General features: G+C 42.3%; 1 long non-coding RNA gene across 1 annotated transcript in view; it reads left to right on the top strand.

Annotated features, from left to right (window-relative positions):
- The window catches only part of LOC147032722 (uncharacterized), a 10,155-nt gene extending 6,621 nt beyond the window's left edge, over positions 1 to 3,534 (top strand). Inside the window, exons 2-3 of the long non-coding RNA XR_015055322.1 lie at positions 222 to 305; positions 1,282 to 3,534. This is a non-coding gene — a long non-coding RNA (uncharacterized LOC147032722). The remainder of the gene's footprint in view (positions 1 to 221; positions 306 to 1,281) is intronic.
- The last annotated feature ends 13,966 nt before the right edge of the window (positions 3,535 to 17,500 follow it).

The raw sequence follows: 17,500 nt of genomic DNA, 5'->3' as shown, positions 1-17,500 counted from the left end.
ATTCCTCGCAGACTCACCCCATCGTTCTATTATCAAATTGGAATTGTCTGCGATGAAGATGCTGAATTTTGAATGCGACACATCCGAGGTGTTTAGGGCTATAATTAATCTAAAATTGTTACATAAGAGTGGTGCGATTTTTGAGTGGTTTAGTGGTTGATTGGGTTAAGCATTGTTTCATTGTCCACACTGGTGTGAGTTTGCTTCCCATGGCTGCTCAGGGTGGAGATGTTCCCGCACCCTGCGACGGAGTGGCGACCTGCCCTGGTTTTGGTTCTAAGCGACAGAAATGTTCACGACTTGTGGTGAGCATCCTCGTCATGCTCTGCTGAGTATGAGCTTCCACGACCACAATCACCACCACCACCACCACAACAACAACCACCATGATTCCTTTTCCACCGCTTTCTTTTCTCACCTCCACAGTCCCTCCCTGCCTTCATTTAACCTCTCTCCCGTCGTGCTCCCATCACACACAATCCCCCCCCGCCCCCCATTCGCCTGCACATTTGCACACACTCTCCCGAGGATTATCGTTTGATAGGGTATTAAATCTGCATAATCCCTCCGAAAAAAGGAATTGTCTGTCATTTGAAATATGCATTGCACTTGCAAATGGCAGCTTTGCCTTCCATTATATTGTTCATAACCATAATTAATATAAAATTATTTATTTTACAATATCTTTTCTGTGATTTCAACATTGTAACTCAATGTCGGGCTTGCGGAATATAGCCTGCACAACTATGCGCACTCGGTTTTGAGTTGTCTGGCCTCGGTGCGAATCTCGACCAAGGAGTGTGCGTGTGTGTGTGTGTGTGTGTGTGTGTGTGTGTGTGTGTGTGTGTGTGTGTGTGTGTGTGTGTGTGTGTGTGTGTGTGTGTGTGTGTCATCAAAGCCGAAGTTTATATCCAGACTTTAATAAGGGAGGTTGAAGTGTCCGTGTTCCCACATGAACCCTTTGGCTCGTGTTGATTCACAGAACCGAGATTTGAATTTCTCTGTTCTCCACGAATGTCAATTTGTTCTGAATGTGAAACATGTACAGGCTCCTCCATGAGCAAAAGATCACTGTTTAAATATGAATAAAATAATTAATAATTGAAACGGACTCAAGAATTTGGTGACTGACAAATGCACTTGCGATCCTCCGAGCAGCGAGATATCCCCTGCGCTCCTGCGACGACAGAGTTCCAGGGCCAAGACAAAACGCTGGAAAATGTGATCAAATATAGAGCAGATGAGGATGCGCACGATGACATGTTTTGATGCATTCCACAGGAGGACAGAAATAGAAGGAGAGCGCGAAATACGCACCGCAAACCCGGAGGACACGCAGGAACCGCGATGACAAATACTGTGTAACAGCTCGGCCTCCGGGCATCACGGCCAAGCTGCCAACAACCCCGTCGGCTGTGACCACAGGATGGTTTAACATGCGCTGCCTGCCCGGGACAACTCACCGAGCCCCATTTATTATGTTATCATACGGCAGGCATCCACATGGGGTTCTGCTCCTCCACGACTGTCGGTCTCCTGACATTTTGAGCCTCCCGTGGTCGAGTACGTGATGCGTCGTGAGCTTCTAACCACGACCACCCACCCCCCCCCCCCACATCAGTTGTTCTCCCTTTCCTCTACAGACACTATTAACCCAAACAGATGTCTCGTGTTTTTATATATTCGCCCAAGAGAGCAAGGAGAGACGTTTGTATCATCGGTTTCTCTTGCTCTCCCACACAGGACATTCATTCGGGATACGTTTGAACATCCAACTGGGTTTTCTGTTGGCATTTTCATGTTGAACGCAAATAATAATTTATTTTTGTTTGTTGTTCATGGAAATAAATTATTTGCACAAAAAACAAACAAATTTTAGAAACAAAAGAAATGTTAATTTTGCAATTTCTTTTGCAGAGATCGAGTCTTATATAATTTTTAATTGATTACAAATAATGCAAATATTTTGTTTAAAAACGACACACGATTACTGACACACACACACACACACACACACACACACACACACACACACACACACACACACACACACACACACACACACACACACACACGGAGGTGTATACTATGAGACCGACATCTGCCATATATGTATACACACATACACACACACATACACACACACATATAAACACACACATATAAACACACACATACACACACATATACACACATATACACACACACAGACACACATATACACACGGAGGTGTATACTATGAGACCTGTTAGGTCTCCTTTCCACGTCCTGAAACCCACCCACGTGGAGATAGTAGCCAAAACAACAAAAACTTGCATGCACACACACGACACACACACACACACACACGCACACACACACACACACACGACACACACACACACACACACACGGAGGTGTATACTATGAGACCTGTTAGGTCTCCTTTCCACGTCCTGAAACCCACCCACGTGGAGATAGTAGCCAAAACAACAAAAACTTGCATGCACACACACACACACACACACACACACACACACACACACACACACACACACACACACACACACACACACACACACCTGCCCATGCCCAGCATCATGCAAGAGCAAGGCGATGATGGAAACGATGTTGGGTCGTACACTCTGCATTGTTTGCAGTCATTGTGATGCCAACACACAAACTCTCCCCAACACCTGACCCGGTGGATACTGACCATACCATGTCTGCACAGTACCGGATGAAGACCACTTGGATGGTGGATACCGGACATACGATTCCTGCACAGTCTTTTGGGTCGAAACGTATTCTGAGATGAGTCTTACCTGCTGGGCAGTGCTATACTAGTTGGTGGTACCTTCAGTCTTTAATACAGATCTTCCAAACTACACCCACTTCTTTTTTTGCGGTTGTTTCCTCCCCCTTCAGAGTTGGATAAAGAAGGCGAATCCAAGCCAGAATGTTTTAATAAATGTGCTTTAAGCGCGTTGACGCTTGTTCATTCCTTCCTGACTTGCAAAAACAAGTTGCACATTTTTTATGTTATTCCCAATTTTCCTTTCAAGCACAGTTGCAAAATACATCTGCCCGAGGTAGCATCTTCAAAGTGCAATTTTTTTGTCACAAGTATTTTAGGTGTTGTTGGAAAAACGCAGGGTTTTCCAACAACAGACGATCTCTTGATGTCACATGGATACTCAAGGGTTTCTTTACTGGGGGAATTTTGTGGGAATAGGAGGATGACCTGAGATGGTGGTGCACCAATTACCAACTTATCACACTGTAATGTAGCTATGGCAGATGTCGGTATGTTTGTCCGCTTTCTACCCATTGGTTGGACAGCTGGCCCAACTCCACCCACAATTGCACCCGAAAAAAAAATCATATGTCCGCCATTTTATGAAGGTGCATAGGCCTCTGATGTCAGCACATGCCCCGTTGCAATTGGAATTATCCGAGTTATATAAATACGATGTACTATGTATGCACAGAAGTAGTACGCATGTTTTAGCTTCATGCGTGTACCGGGGTTTTATTTATTTATTTATTTTGGAGCGACTGGCAGCGAGGCCTATACGCAGTCTGTGGCCTCCCCGACACCCAAATGAAGGGATGAGCAATTTGTGCAATAAATGAAGGTTTTGTGCGAAATATCGGTTTTAGCCTGAGTTTTCAAGGCTGAATAATGTAAAAATACAAAAAGTTGCCTTTTTGGCGTTCCTTGTTAAACCTCCAAAATCATTTTTTTTTTTGACCATCATTTTGATGGGCTTTTCTGTTAGTAGTAGTGGTAGTAGTAATAATAATGATAATAATACATGAGTTGCCTTGTAAGGAATTTCATCACAGGAAGAGGCCATTAGGTGACCATTGCCTTCCCAGCATTGTTTTTCTGTGCTCCATCCTTTTAAATGTTGAGTGTCAAGCAAGAATACCATTTTTAAGCACATACCATTTTTAAAGTCTTTGGCTTTACTGATCCAGGGTTTGGACCAACAACCTCTCAGATTCAAAGCAGACCCTCTAACCATTATGCCACCAAGTCTAGTTCCAAAAATGCCACCTAGTCCGATACCTTGAAGCCATGGGGGCGAGGGGTGAGGGGAGAGAATGACATTGCTCTGCTTCAGGAATGCAGTTCTACAGGCTAATGGAAAGAGGAACAAAGCAGAGAGGTGAGAGCAGTAAGTCTGGATTTTGGAGGTTTAACAAGGAACAGGTTGCTGGACGCATGCATGCATCCTTGAAGAACAAGGAATGGTCATGGTTGAAGGAACAGAAGGAGTGAGACTGGAATAGAGGCAGTAATAAAACAGGGAGACCACCAACCTGTCTGAGATGGAAAATCAGCAAGAATTGTGCTACTACTTCTCTGTGGGAGGTACCATTGATCTTGAGAGCTTTGGATTCCACAACATCCAGAAGAGATCAGCGAGTTTAGAAGCAGGGGCACCATCCCATAGGGGAGGGCAGTGTTCTATTGAGCAACCTTGTGAAGCATGAGAAGTTCAGATTTCCCAAGGAAAGACTTGGCAAAACGGTGGATGCCCTGCCTGTGACTGTCCTTAGAGGTCATCTTTGCTATGTGGTTAGCCCAGGAAGGTCATGGCTGATGGTGCTCAATCAATAAATCTTTTGTACTCATTTTTCCAACCTCAAAAGGATGACAAGCTGAGTCAACATGTCTGGTGTTATTTGCTATGGTTTGGCTTTGAACTCAGGAGACCCTAAGTCCCCAAGCCATGCCACCTCAAGACCTGAAGCCAATAATATTAAGCATTAATCCACAAGTAGGCATGTGAGAACAGACATACTTACTTTTTAGAATCTAACCAAGGTACCAGAACACAATGGTCAACTCTTTTTACAAGGTAGAGTGGGAACACAAAGCGAATGCTATCAGATGTGATAGTACAGTAAGACAGTACTAAATTAGTAAATTAGGAAGGACAGTACTATATTAAATATCCACTCAGAGTCTGAAGGTTGGCAAGCAGATGCTTAGCATACTTCCTGATGCAGCACACTCTGGAAGCATTCCACTAAAATTCTGAGTGATAATTTGTTGCATGTGAAGATTGAAGATTGCGAATTGTTGCGAGAGCATTCAGATACAACTGCAAAGAATCAAGGTGGGGAGTCATCAATTCTGGTGGATTAGGGGCGTTCCTTATTGTACTTGATTGAGTTTGTGCAATAACAAGATAGCTCTCAAGATGAGGTGCATGCAATCAGCGTTATTGCTTCGCTTGGCTCGATGAGAGGAGCAGCTGTCAAAGAGGGCTTTGTCCTGGCTCTGTGCCCTCACCACCTACATTGCTGACACTCACTGTAAAACAAATAACTCTCTCCATAAGAAATGTTCAACCAGCATGTTCGTCTCAAGAAAAGAGCACAGAAGGCATATATAGCTGCTGTGTTTGCTTGTGTGATGGCCAGAGCAAATGCGCACCATTCATTGTCGATGTCAATACCAGGATGGGCTGATATTGATTGACTTTGTAAGCCTTTTACTTCCTGATTTTTGAGACCAGGTTGTGTCTTCATTATTCTCATTTGCAGGGCCAGCATCACACCAAACAGCATGATGGACCTGAGCTCATGGCTGATTTGGATCATCACAAACGCTCTTTAAGAAAACATTTCCCTGAGTAAGTACACCTCCCCTGTGAAATTATTTTGCAACATTGATTTGATTTTGATGTACCATACTCTTTACAGAGCGTTGTTGCTGCCGAATAAGTTTCATGATGAGGGTTATATGCTGGGTGGTTTACCATTGCCATCCCAGCGTTGTTTTTCTGTCCTCTATCATTTTACATGCTGAACGTCAAGCAAGGAAGAAGCACGTACCATTAAAAAAAGCCTTTGGTATGACTCAGCCAGGGTTTAAACCACCAACCTCCCAGATTCAAGGCAGACACTCTAACGATTACCCCCAATAAGTCTGCTTTCAGCAATGATAGCAGATAGTAAAAAGATAGATTATGCCATAAATTTGGATATAGACCAAGAGTTTTGCCATTGCAGTTCTTATTCTGACAGCAAATGCTTGTGATGATCCAACTACCCCTGAAATAAAGAAATGACTTGGTACTTCTTTTTCTGAAGAATGACACAATCATTATGTTAATCCTCAAAACAGAAGAACAGACAGATGGTACATTCCAAGTCTACCACTTACAGTGCACTTGTGCTGCATACAAATTTTTTCTTCTTGGTATCACACAAAGTTTCCTGTCAGTCCTTCAATATTCCTTGCATTTCCTATTTAGCCCAATCTTGTTTCTTTGTTTGTCCGTTCCAAAATTTTCATTTTCTCTCTTTGCTTTCCCCATTCAGGGAATTGTATCCCCATTGGTGTAATTATTAAGAGCACTGCAAGAGACGAGCATCAAGTTAGTGAAATGAATCATTTCTCATCATGACATTTTCTCATGCATGTCATCATGACACATGATTCATTTTATAATTCTGACACAATTAAAATTAATCTTTCTTCTTGTTTAAAGTTTGAGTTGACTTCCCTCAAAGAACATCATCCTCTCCTGAAAGGTAGTGTGCTTTGTTATTCGATACTCCATCTGTGAAATACTCCAGGATTTCAGTTTGTATACTGATCTCTCTTCCCTAGAAATCAATTATTACGGCCTAAATAATATACAGAAAGCTAAACCTTTTCATTATTCCCACAGAATCGTTTTGTATTGCTTCAAATTGTCCATGATTAACAAAGGCTATGGTGAAGATTCTATGAAATAAATTGGAGAGTTCATAGAACACCTTTCCTGATGCTGTCTTGAGAAACATGGACACTGGCGGGGTCTCCGAGTGGAAAATTTGATTGGTCATGATGATGTAAAATGCGGTAATATTTTGTCCAAGTAATGCAAAATGAAAGGGTTTTGAAAGTGTCAAAAGGCGATTTTTGTTCCAGAGTGTTCATGTATATAATTAAATTGAAATAAAATAAAGATTTTAAAGGTTGTAGAAAAAAAAATTCTGGAAGTTTAATGCCATTGCTGCAGTGACTTTCAAACCTCCTTATTTATCATGTTACATTTGTTCTTTGTGCCTGTTATTTGTGTTCTTTATAGCATCCTTAAAAACAGCAAGTTTCCTGTTTGGAATGATTTTCAGTCTTGTTTGACTGCCAGGCAGACAGACAGATGAAAAAAAATTATATCACTCCTCTCTGCGTGTGCGATCAGGACAAATTCAGAGCCAAAGTACTACTAAACTACAGGTTCGTTTTCCGATTCATGTTCAAAATACAACATTCAAAACAAGAAAAAGAGCAATCAGAGATTGCAGGCTCTCGCCAGGACTTGTTTTGTGTGGTGTTTGTGTACTGGTGTGTTATGTAATTAATAAGAGACATAATTATAACTGTCACTTTATAACTGCTGGCAGTGAAAACCGGGTACCAAGACATCCTGCTTTGCTGCAACCCCTCTTTTATCGGACATCTCACCCTGACCCATGACAGTTTTTATTATTATTCAATTGAATTTAGGATGTGATTAAAATAAATTCAATTCAAATCAAATGGAAGACTAAATAGGTACGACCCTGCATTGGAGTCATCAGAAGGAACCCGAACAATCAAAAAGCAAAGATGAAAGTCATCAGGAGAAACCTGTTTCAGAGATACAGAGGTCCAATCTTTTTCCGTTTTTCCAACATAGCTGCCACACCACATGATCTACGACATCATAATTATCATTAAAACATTTTACCTGAGGAGTCGCACTTATGGTGGAATTTTGTCTCAATCCAACAAGCGGTTGTGGAGAAAAACATGAAAGTTCTGTGCGGACAAACAAACAGTCAATCGGATGAAAATTGAGGTTTTTTTGAAATGTCACCTAAGTTGTTGACCTTTAGCCTATGTTAACCTTTTGGCCAATGTTTACCTAAAAATAATTGGTGGTTGAATCCAGTAAGTTGACATGAAAATCCTATTCAAATTTCTAGTCAATCGGATGAAAATTGAGGATTTTAGAAATTAGAAAAATTTGTTGACCTTTGGCCTATGTTGACCTTTTCACTTAAAAAATCAATAGACTTCTTTCTTATGACAAACTCTACCATGTGGTGAAGTTTTGGGAAGATCGGTTTAAAATTGTGACCTGGAGATGATTAACAAACGGACAAACAGACAGACAGACATACAGAATAACAAAATCGACTGACAAGTATAGTTGAAAAAAATCTTCGATTTTGCAAGGAACAAAGAAACAGACAAATGAACCCGAATGCAATACCCTCTCTTCTGGTGAGGTAATGAAGATATTCCTTGATCATAAACTAACGTTTGTAAACAGATGGACAAACAAACAGAAGTGAACCAACTGCTCAACCTTGCCTTTTGCTTCGCTTGTGCGGCAAAACAATTCTGGATGACCTCAGAAATGCGATTCCATAGGCATAGAAGAAATAGGTTTTCTTGAGTAAAGGTGAGGTCTGCTTTATAATAAATTCATACTTCTACAGCTCGTTCTTTATCTGTTGTGTTTTGACAATTATGATGCTGATAAAGCATTTTGTCTGCTCAGAATGGCCTCTTGCATCACATCCTGCTTCCTTGATCACAAAAGAGTAAAATAAATGAAATGAAAAATTAAATGCAATTGCAAGTCATGGGATAATATTTAGAACTGGAAGGATGAAAATATGCAGGATGTAACAAACCAAAAACCCAGGCCTAGTGCTCCCTTCAACTCCTTTGTTCGTTTCTTCTTCCACTAATGGAACCTCTGTTTTGATTCAATTAAATCCCACACTTTCTGGCTGGGCTACAAGTTGGCAGTGTACAGCTTTGTCGCGAGAGATCCCAATGGTTTTGAGATCCTTGCATTCCATGGCATCAAGAAGTGCAAGACTTGAGGCAAGGCCCAAAGTGGAGAGCAGTACTCATTAAGCTGCGAATGAAGGCCTGATATGTTATCAAAAGTTCAGATTGGCCAATGAAAGACCTTGTATGATGAAGGGATGCCCAGTTGTTGGCTGGCTTTGGTGGCCAACTTTGAAATGTTGTTTGCCCAAGAAAGATCATGGCTGATAGTGAGACCCAGGAGTTTCAATGACTGAACTTCCTCAAGAGGATTGTTAAGAAAGCAAATGGGAGGGTTTGCTATACTGTCCTTTCAGAGAGAGAGAGAGAGAGAGAGAGAGAGAGAGAGAGAGAGAGAGAGAGAGAGAGAGAGAGAGAGAGAGATAGTGAAGTGTGAGATTCATCGGGATTGAAAGACAAATTCCAAGTGTTTGACCAGCTCCTGCTTTTTCTTTTTTCAAGATCTTAATGGAGAGAAGAGGCTGCAGCTTGCCGTCGCCTTTCTGAAGAATGAGGTATGTTTCGGCAGAGGGTAGAGTCATCAATAAGTAGATAAAGGAGATTTTCCAGAGAGTCCGAGAGATCATTGATGAAGATTAGGAATAGTACTGGGCCCAGAACACTGCCTTGGTGAACTCTAGTCTAAACAAGGGGATGAGATGAAAGGATTCCATTGAGAGCCACACATTGCTACGACATTGGAGAAAGTCAGCAAACCATGTGTGGAGTTTGTCTTGGATGCCATGGGTAGAGAGTTTTGAGAGCAAAGCAGAATGTCAGACTGTATCAAAAGCACGAGATATGTCTGGAAAGACTGCCCTGATCTCATGTCTAACATTGAGGGCCTCCATCCATTGTCGGGTGAGTTGAAGCAGCATGTCCAGAGTAGAGTGACCAGGTCTGAATCCAAATTGATGATCTGAGATGAGGCCATTCGAGAAAAGAAAGGATTTCATATCAACTGTGGTGATAAATTCCATGACCTTGCTGATGATTGGAAGGAAGCTTATTGGTCTGTAATTGGTCTGCCTCACCTCCTCCCATCGATCATTACATATTTAATATCATGTCACCACAATCACAGAGTTTGAAGTTATCTTACCTGGAACCTCCTTATCATTACTCATCAATAAATAGCTATCTCAGTGTTGTGGTGTATTCTTTTTGACTGACAATCTCTTGAATAGTGTTTTTACCAGGTTTAGCAAAACTAAATAAATAAAATAAAACCTGCTTTCTATTCTTACCAACCGTATTTCAATACCTCCAATTTACCATGTATGTTTATCTACTTCACCAAATATGTGAATTACATGTCCGTACACATGTGAAATACAGTTTGTTTATAAATCCTGTATTTGCACACTATTCAGCCTGGAAAATTCGGGCGAAAACCAAAATTACGTACAACAACCTCACATTTTTTTGCTGGAGTTTTACATCGATGCAAAAGTTTTCTGTGCACGGTGTAATCGTCAACTGTTTCTGCTTCAATCGCTCCTGAACAAAACATGCATTACCATTCCTCATTTCCCCTGCATGGGTTGTAATCAAAACATCCCTTTATTTCACCTAAGTGAAAGTGATAGAATCGAAAGTGACTGAGAAAGTCACTTTCTATTCTAGAAAGTGATATCACTTAGGTGAAAGTGAATTTCACCTAAGTGATAGAAGATACGTTGTTCAGTCTTCCGATGTACACCAGAGGCATGAAGCGGAAAGCCATAGGCTTTATAAGTGCCGACCAGAATGGTGGACGTATGATTTGATTTTTTTTTGAGGTGCAATTGTGGGTGTCGTCAGGCCAGCTGTCCAAGCAATAGGCGGAAAGAGAAACAGACTACAAAATCGGCTACTTTAAGATACTAGTATCGGTACAACAGCTCCTTACACGAGCTGTGGGAATAATCAGTTATGTTATTATCCTTTCTGGGGTAGATAGATTACAATAGATCTAGGCTCGGGTCCATTAGTCTGTGGGGGACGTGATAAGCATATAAATGCTTCAAGAAGGTTGGGTTTCTTCTCTTTCAGATTAGTGTTAAACAGCAGTAATGACTGCTTAAAAAGGTAATCATACATGTTTGTGGTTTATTGTATACCGTTCCTTCCCAAATTCCATATCCAGGTGATGCATGACGTCATCCCCGGGTGCCGAAGGAAGGAGTACTCAGGTTTTTACTCCGTTTTTTTTTTCCTTTCTTCTTTGAATTTCTTGTTTTCTTGTTTGTTTGTTTTTCCCGGCAATATCTCAGCCATCCGTGCGAGGAAGCTGAAATTTGGGGAAAAAAGTGAAGATGTGCTTTGGCAAAAATGATGTTTTTTATTAATCGATTACTTGATTAATAACTTAATTATTATTGATTTATTAATTACTTATTTATTATATTTCTCATCTGGGCAATATCTCAGGCACCTTTTGAGCTTGGAATTCGATATTTGGATATGACAGTGAACAAGTGATTTGGCTATAAAGGGTATTTTGGGTTTATTGATTAATTAGTTAATCAATTATTATTATTCATTTTTAATAAATATATGTGGAAGAATTATGAGCCCAGACTGGGAATCAAACCCAGGTCCTCTGGCAAATTGTACCAGTGCTTTGCTATCTGAGCGATCCAGGTGAACCTTCTGGATGAGCATGCAATTCCTCCACATATGGAAATGCCACTCTTTCCCTACTGCTTCCATGGCACTCGCTGCCAACCGTAGGATCAGCCAGGGCCTGTTCACAAGAGGGTCTTTCCCCCACAGGGGTCAATTCCATGTCCTCTATTAATCACCACAGGGGGTGTAGTAATGCAATTATAAATGAACAGGGAACAAACATTATAGATATATGTGGAAAAATTACGGGTTCAGGCCAGAAATCAAACCCAGGTCCTCTGGCAAATCATATCAATGCTCTGTCATCTGAGCTATCCGGGTGTGAACAAGTGATTTGGCTATCAAGGGTATTTTTGATTTATTGATTAATCAATTAATCGATTAATTATTCGTTTTTCGATGAATTACTTAAGTTTCAAAAAGTTACAGATTTGGATGAAACAGTGGTAGTTTTGATATGCTATTCGGCAATTGACTGAGAAATCAATTATTTTACGATTTTTATTTATTTATTTTAAATATGCAATTAATTAATCAATCAATTATTGTACACCACTCCCTCCCAATTGCATCTCAATGTGCTGCATGGCATCAATGATAGGTGCCAAAGGCACCCGGCAATGTCGCGTGCTGGAGGATTTGTTATTTATTTATTTGGCATGGGGGTGGTGTGCTTTGACTGTACCTCCACTTGTTATTACTTTTGTTATTAGAAGTGGCCTCGGAAAAACGCCACGATAAGCTATCTCTACACCTTCACACAGATTTCACCCAATGTGGAAAACATCCTTGGGGAGTGGAGGGGTGGAAATGAAGTCACTACAACCTCCAACACGTGACCCTTAGTCCTCCTGTCAAGTTTGGTTCAGATTGGATAAGTAACGACAGAATGTATCGCGGTCAGACAGACAGACAGACAGACGATAAATTGCGTTTTTTAGTATGATAGATTAGGATGATAGATTTTTGTGGAGGTTCGACTTTTTTCTGTCTGACCGGCCAAGCTCCCTACGGGGAAGATACCCAGGCTTCCATCCATATGGGCTGTGAATGGGGAAACCCTGTTTCAGTCCTCGGAGCAGGTGGCTTTGGCTCTTGGTGTTGGCGAGAGGAGTAGCAACCCTCGCTCGTATTTAGCTTTGAATGGAACCATTAATTCAAATGACCTACCAAATTCTATACTTCCAGCAGCGAGAGTCCACAGGAGCTCAGATGCTGCGGGGATTCATGCATGTTCACCAGTCGGACATGATGATGGTGTACCCTTAAACCCTCTTGGGAGGGGTATGGCTGACAGATGCAAGAAGCCTGTGGCAATAATGAAATGTAAACAGTCCCTCAAGATAGCCACTTTCAACATCCAGACTCTCACGGTGCCGAAGATCACAGACAAGGACTCTCGGTTGAAGACTGAGGAACTGGCTTGGAATATGAAGAAGCAGAGTGTGGAGATATGTGGGGTTCAGGAGCACAGGCAGGTGCATAAGATGGAACAGAGAGATGATGTGAATTGCTTCAGCGCTGGTCTTGGGTATGAACTGTACACGACATCAGCATGGAGGAATACAGTGCAAGCAGAAATCGGAAGGGTGGGTGATCGTTTTTGGCAAGGTAGCTCAGAAGGTCCTAATTGGAGTGGATTGCATTTCGGACCAAGTGGTTAAGGCTTCCTTCCAGGGAAACCCTGCATTTACAGTAATTGTCACATATACACCATGCGAATACACAGACAGCACCAACAAAACTGAGTTTTACAATAGCCTCTGGCAGACGATTGAAGCTGTCCCTCGACATCACTTCCTGGCTAGACTCGGTGACCTTAATGCACGCCTTGGCCCGGATGACATTCTATTCACCCACAATGAGCAGACAAATGATAATGGAAGGCAGTTGCTGGATGTGATGGAGGACTATCAGCTATTGGCCACAAACACACTGTTTCAGAAGACAAGAGGGAAATTATGGACCTGGATGTCACCAAACAAGACCACGCATCACACTGACTACATCCTGACGCATAATAAGTGGTGTAAAAGCATCACCAACAGTGAAGCATATCGGACTTTTTCCTCTCTGGGGTCGGACCACAGGGTGGTGGCCGTGACAGTAAGACTAAGTCTCAGATCGACGAGGCGGGATGTGGTGAAGAAGGTGAAGTACGTATGGGGTGAGCTGGTGGCTGACCGTCAACTGCAGGAGCGTTTTGCGGTGGAGATACGAAATAGATTCCACATGCTGCAGGGGAAGATGAGGGGGCTTCAGAACGTTACCAGAGTTTTGTCAAAGCAAACCAACAGGAAGCCGATGCCTGCCTCATGCAAATCCCGAAGGTATGGAGGAAGGAGCAGAGTTTAGATCCTAAGGTCACTCTGGCGCGGAAGGTGATGATGGCCACGTATGAAGCATACATTGTTGACAAGAGTGAAGATGGCCAGAGTAGAGGGGAGTACACAAGGAGAAAGGACGAGCTGGAGAGGATGTTTGCAATTTTGCAGCAGGAGAAACTGACTCAGAAAATAGTTGAGGTAGAAGAAGCACACGAAAACCAGAGGTATGGATTGAGCTGGCAGCTCATCAATGATATCTCTGGTGGAAAGTCGTCCCAATCTGCAAAGGTTGAAGGTGAAAGTGCGGAGAAGAGAGTTGGTACCTGGTACTCACATTTCAAAAATTTGCTTGGTAACCCTCCTCAACTTTTGGTGGATAACGTACCAATAGCTCCCATCTTCTGTGACCTCCCCATACCCGATGGCCCCTTTACCATGGACGAGTATAAGAAAGCTAAAGCATCCATAAAGTGCAGCAAGAGCAGTGGTGAGGATGGAGTGGTACCAGAAGTGTTGAAGTATGTCCCTTTGGATGAAATTATCTTCATGTTCATCAACCATGCATATGAGGAAGGAGAGTTGCCGAAGCAGTGGTCTATCCTGAACATTGTCCCGGTACCGAAGATGGGAGATCTCTCCAAGACCGACAACTACCGTGGTATTTGCCTGAGCTCGGTGGTGGCAAAGACATGTAATCGAATGATTCTGAGCCATATCAGACCCGTCTTAGATCCACTGCTAAGGGACTCTCAGAATGGCTTCCGTCCAGAACGCTCAACTGTGGGGCAGATCCTGGCGCTTAGGAGACTACTTGAGGGAGTGAGAGATCGGAGCCTTACAGCAGTGATCACTTTCATTGACTTCAAGAAGGTTTTCAACAGTGTTCACCAAGGGAAGCTTTTTGACGTCCTCCATGCCTATGGCGTCCCTGAGAAAGTGGTTAAAGCAATCAGTGCCACCTTCTCCAAGGCTCGTGCTAAGGACTGCTCGCCTGATGGAGAAACAGAGTACTTTGAGATTCTGGCTGGGGTACAACAAGGAGATATGTTGGCACCCTTTCTGTTGATTGTGGTCCTTGACCACGTACTGAGGATTGCCATCAATGGCAGGGAGGAGGAGCTTGGGTTTATACTGGTGCCCCGTCGGAGCCGCCATGTACAACCCGTAATGATCACCGATCTTGACTTCGCCGACGACATTGCTCTAATATCAGACACAGCAAAGAAGGCGAGGGATTTACTACTGGCTGTGGAGGGCGAATGCAAGAAGATTGGTCTTCAGCTTGATGCCAAAAAGATGAAGATGATGGCATATAATATTAATGACACCACCATTGCTACCTTAAATGGTATGGTGCTTGAAGTTAAGAAAGACTTCAAGTATCTTGGCTCCTGGATTGCGTCGACTGATTAGGACATCAAGATTAGACGAGCCCTCGCATGGAATGCCTTGCACGGTATGAGGAAAGTATGGAAGTTGGGGCTGAGAGATGACCTGAAAAGGTGGATTTTTGTCGCAACAGTCGTGTCTGTGCTGCTCTATGGACTGGAGACATGGATGCTAATGGTGCAACAAGAGAAGGCATTATATGGGGTCTACACGCACATGCTCAGGATAACCCTTAACGTTTCTTGGAGAGATCATGTATGGAACGTCAACTTATATGCTGGCCTGCCAAGAGTATCCGTCAAAGTCTGTGAGAGGAGAATGAGACTGGCGGGACATGGCATTCGGCACCCTGAACTGTCTGCTAATCTCCTCTTACTTTGGGAGCCCACACAGGGCACTTCAAGAGGAGGTAGAAGTAGGGCCACCTACATCAGTGCACTGCGGAGCGACACAGACCTTGACAGCATGAACAAACTGAGGACTGCCATGCTGGATAGGTTGGTCTGGAGGTGCTATATTCATAGAACCCGAGATGGCATAGGTTAAGGCCAATATATGCCCATGCAGCAGTAGTCGTAGTCGTAGTCGTAGTCGTAGTCGTAGTCGTAGATTAAGAAGTCCATTTTGGAGAATGACATTATGATAAATCACTCTGGTTTACCATTAATTGCAATAACATTTGGAGACAATAGACAAATCAACACAGCATTTTGGTTTTTACTCTGGGTTCACAGCATCTTCAACTAAATGTTCAGTAAGAGAGCACCGAACACTTACACAAAGTTCAATCCACATTGCTTTCTTTTTTTGGCCATGGCTTCAACATCACACTTTTTTGTCTTTTACTTTTGTGTTACTGAGAGTCAAGTAAACACAAACCTGCTCTCCTCTCATAGGTGGCCACACCAAACATGATGTTAGCCTCTCTAAATTTGAACTTCAGCATTCTCAATCCTCCACCAATCCTCAATCTCTCCACAACACACACACACACATTCTGCCAGTATCCCAATATCTGTTAAAGTCCAGAAATCAAAGCTCTTACTCTCCTCCACTGTCAATCAGATTTCTCTCATTATTATACCTGTCTGTATTAGTCTTATCCCAAACCTCATTCCAGTCTTTGAGGTTTGTGTTCTGCAATCATATCACGTCCCCCTAATGCAATCTCTCGTACCTACCTGTAATCTTCCCCACTTTTGTGAATTTATCTGTATGACTCATGTATGCCTGAATCCTATTGACGCTGTTGTAATTGAGTTAATCTTACTCACTCAGTTTTCAAGCTTGTCAGTGAGTCTTAATCTCTGTCTAAAAGGCAAATATAATTCCTCATTAAATGCCAAAAATAAAAAAAACCAAACATTTTGTAATGCCTGCAGTTATTGGGCATAATAGCTGAATATCTCATTTTGTGGAGTGACTGAACTGTCTGCCAGGATAACAACTCCTATTCTAGTGCTGTACCATGTCCTTTGATGATATAAAAGACGACTGCCGCATTCACAATAATCTAGACTTAAATATAATACTGCACATTTGATAACAGTAATGCTTTTGTCTGAGATCCTGATACTTTTTTATCGATTAAGTTAATAGGACAATACGGAACTTTCAAAATGATGTAATCTGCGACAGATTGCTCAGCGTGCATGTGCAGAAACCTCCGAGTAATGTTTGTATATCAGGGTGGACTTGGATGTATTTCATGCATGCCAGAAAAGGATTGTAGCTTGGAACGACTGAAAAAACTTTTAAGGAAGCCAAAAATACTTGCAAACTTTCCTGCGTGAAAATGGTGTATCAATCTATCTATGCACAATGAAACAGTTGGAGAACTTCCTGATCAACTCGTCCAAAAACTTTATATCAATTGCAAAAACTCCCGATGATGTGGGTCTGTGAAAGGCTGAAGGCTTGCAGATGAATGAGTTCTAACCAAACTTTAGCTCCTTTTAACACCGGTGGGAAGGTCATATCTGAGGCTTGCCGATGCACAGGGTAAGTACTATACAGGGTAACTTTAAAATGATGATTTCACTATTGATCATGTTTGGGAGGAAGGGTGGGGGAGGGGGTAGGGGGGGTGGGAGTGGCAGTTGTGTGGGCTGTTGTAAATATATATTGTTTGTTTGGTTCCAGGGCCACGAGAGAGATTATACTCGATTTTTGCATCTCTTGGTCAAAAGTTAAGCATCTGTTCTTGCGCGTGTGTACGTGTGTTGTAACCATGGCCGCCGCTAGCTGCAGTAAATCGACAGGAAATGGTACAAACCGAACTCCTCTTTTCTATGGATATTTTTCATGTTCCTATATTTCCATGAGTCTGATTTGCATTTAGGACTGGAACAATTAGGG

The sequence above is a fragment of the Eptatretus burgeri genome, chromosome 2, assembly GCF_056783735.1.
Source record: "Eptatretus burgeri isolate ZD-2024b chromosome 2, Ebu_testis_v1, whole genome shotgun sequence".
Lineage (NCBI taxonomy): Eukaryota > Metazoa > Chordata > Myxini > Myxiniformes > Myxinidae > Eptatretus > Eptatretus burgeri.
This window is presented reverse-complemented; position numbering and strand designations above follow the sequence as displayed.